At 42.7% G+C, this 3,464-nt stretch overlaps 1 non-coding gene across 1 annotated transcript; it reads left to right on the forward strand.

Annotated features, from left to right (window-relative positions):
- The first annotated feature begins 2,338 nt into the window (after nt 1-2,338).
- Nucleotides 2,339-2,445, forward strand: LOC124620891. Its single transcript, XR_006980404.1, has one exon. It is a non-coding gene; the product is annotated as a U6 spliceosomal RNA (small nuclear RNA).
- The last annotated feature ends 1,019 nt before the right edge of the window (nt 2,446-3,464 follow it).

The raw sequence follows: 3,464 nt of genomic DNA on the forward strand, positions 1-3,464 counted from the left end.
ATTCGTAGTTGAATGAAACTATACAAGAAATAAAATTATTATTATTATAAAGTCGTCTTGTGGTCTACAGATATTCACTAATAACATTGAAACTGTGCCGCCCAACTTCTGAAAATTCAGATAACATACCATACATGTAGCTAACGAAACCACATGTTCGTAATGCTGCTGTTGACTTATTTTTAACGTAAACACGCAGTAGTTTGATGATAATGTTTGGTTTGGGGGCGCTCAACTGAGCGGTCACCAGCGGCTGTACAAAATCTCAATTTTTACACAGTCTCATTAGAAACGGTCACGAATGATGATGATGATGATGATTAGGGCAACACAAACACCCAGTCCCAGGGCAGACAAAAATCCCCAAACCATCCAGGAATCGAACCCGAGACCCCGTGATGCAGACCCACTAGACCACGAGCTGCGATCACGCAGCACTATACGTATTGTGTTACCAGCGCACTTTAAGTAGTATTGCAGGCAACACGCAGATAATTTTTCAGCTGTTAGTACGCATTCACGAAGATTTTGAGATTAGTAAGTCCATTACGCCTCCTAACACCATAACATCTGAACCACACAAACGATCATGTTCGACAATACTTCTGGATGCGTTAGGTGTTCTCACCCCTCGCCATGTAAGGATATTACCAGGATCTTCGGACATGATCGTTTCAGGTGTTATGATGTAGGGGACTAAAATATTTCATGAGCTTACTGACCTCCAAAGCTTTGAACGCTGTACACTCATCAGACGTTATTGTGACACTGTATTTCATCCCCAGGACTCAATTCGGCTCCGAATTCTATTTTAAGGTTTCGTACTTTAATCGGTAAAAACGGAAGCCTTATAGGATGACTTTGTCGTCTGTCCGTCTGTCCGTCGGTCTATCTGTCCGACTGTTACCACCTATGACCCAGACTGACACGGATTCGGATTCATTTATTTTACGATGATTCCTAGTCCTGAGAAACAAGGGCATCGACGACAGGTAATAGGCTCTATTGTAGACTTCTTCAATCTGAAATGTCCGATAAGCAATGACGTCACGGCTGTTAAAATTTTCTAGGCCTGCAACTTTATCAACTTTCGGTCTACGTACTAGAGCAACGGTGATCCAACCATTACCGTGCTGCATGGTATCGTTGTTTCTAAGGTTACATTAAGAACTCCAACACAGAACACTAACGGACCATGCACGGTGACTTGGGCACGTACATGATTCTCAGTATTGATGGGAATATTGTCTGTTGCCTTATAGACTGTAAGGCGGGTACGCCTTCTCCTCCTGTAATATCTTGGCATCTTCTGTGTGAGCGGTCCAATGCTGTTGCTCGAGCGGCTGCAAGAAGACTGACGCCTTCTTATCAAAATCATTACTTATATAGGTAAAACTGTTGCCTCTTTTTCTCAGAAACGGGTAGAGGTATCAAGTTGAAATTTGTGTCACATATTAATATTTATAGCCCTGGTGCAAAAAATTCAATATTCTAAGTCAGTGCAATCAAAAGAAACGGTCATTTATGTCACGTATTGTGACACCCGCAGTCTCATTGAAACTTATAGGTTACTTCCTGTCAGGCTATAATCATGAAATTTGCCAGAAGGCAAAGTTCCACAGCAAAAAAAAAAGTCAATTTGGGATTCAAAAATGTTTCTTTTGTCACTTTTTATCCGACTTCAACTTGAAATTAAATCAAAGTCTTGAAATCCCTGGGACCGACATCTCGCGAGTACCAATGCAAATACACGAAAAAATCATCGAGATTCTCTATTTCCGCAGTGGATGAACTGTCGACATACGTAATCAAGTCTTTACAGAACCCTCAGTGTGAGAGTTCATTTTGCACCTGCTCAACTTTTTATGGGTGATAATGCGCTGGTAGAGGAGCTCTGGAAACCAAAGGAAATTCGGCGAATGGACTGGGTCGGCCACTCCCCCCCACTTAAATTCCTTCCAGGGTGTGTGGAATATGGTGGGAGTCGTATTGCACTACGTCCATAAGAATCAGCGATGATACAGCAGCCGGCGACGGTGGCCGAGCGGTCCTAGGCGCTTCGGTCCGGAACCGCGCGACTGCTATGGTCCCAGGTTCGAATCCTGCCTCGGGCATTGGATGTGTGTGTGATGTCCTGAGGTTCGTTAGGTTTAAGTAGTTCTGAGTTCTAGGGGACTGATGACATCAGATGTTAAGTCCCATAGTGCTCAGAGCCATTTGAACCATTTTTGATGATACAGCAGATGTCAACTGCGCTGGTGGAGAAAAGGAACGCCTCACCACAATAACTGCAAACTAACCTTGTCGTAACGGTGGGGGCACTTCCAGAGGATGAATTGTACTCGTTTCGGCTGTACATATACTAAAATTGGAACGATACAGAGAAGATTAGCATGGCCCTTGCGCAAGGATGACACGCAAAATCGTGAAGGGTTCCACATTTTCAAATTTATAAAAAAATTAAAAAAATTGTCGTCCGTGGTGTTCGCACACCATATTTATAACCACGGCCCGTCTTTTGCGGTGTCCTTCCGATTCTCATGAATCACGGTGACTTCAATTTGCAATTATTGTCTTTCGGTAAGTGTCATTTCTGTTCATCTCAATGCGTATTTCTTACAGTTACCTACCTTCTGGACCATAACGTACACTATCGCTCAAAAGTTTTAGACCGCCCTGAAATTAAGATAAACAAAGCTAGTTATCAGATCAAATACGAATTAACTATATTGTGTTCCCAGTGTGATGCTCAATATAACGTCTGCGAGTAGTGTTCCATGTTTTTTAAAAACCAATCGTTCAAAACGTAGCTTTCCGTTGTTCAGGTTCCAAGCATTGCGTGGCGTTGATTTTGCATTGTTGTGGTACAATATAATCTTTCTTCACTAGATGGCGTTCATAGGACGTCAACAAATATGTAAACACGGTTATAGATATGTAAGGAGCATGTAGTTATGCACGAGATATCAAAGAGTAGACTTAAGTGAGTGCTCAGTGCAAACATCGATCGTGGGACGAAGAAAGGAGCTTTCAACAGAAAAACGTTCTGCAATTGTGTCTTTACTTGCAGCCGGTCTTACTATGCGACAGGTAGCGCGTCAAGAACATATTTACTTTGGATATGTGTAGTATATCTTGCAGAGGCAGGCGGATACTGGCCAGAATATGGACCGACCTCGAAAGGATAGGCCAAAAGCCACATCAAAAAGTCATGAAAAATATATAGCAGTCACAGTTAAACGGGGTCGCTTCAAAAGAGCGCCAGTTTTAGCGGAAATGCCGGGGAGTGAAAGTACTGTGAAAAGACGTCTTCAGGCAGTGATCCTTAACGGGAGTGTGGCGGCTAAGAAACCTTACTGACGGCTATTAATAAGCAGAAGAGGGTACACTGGGCAAGACAACATGAAAGTTGGGCAATAAATCAGTGAAAAAACGTACTTTTCACTGACGAATCCAAATCTGAA

This window comes from Schistocerca americana, chromosome 6 (assembly GCF_021461395.2).
Source record: "Schistocerca americana isolate TAMUIC-IGC-003095 chromosome 6, iqSchAmer2.1, whole genome shotgun sequence".
Lineage (NCBI taxonomy): Eukaryota > Metazoa > Arthropoda > Insecta > Orthoptera > Acrididae > Schistocerca > Schistocerca americana.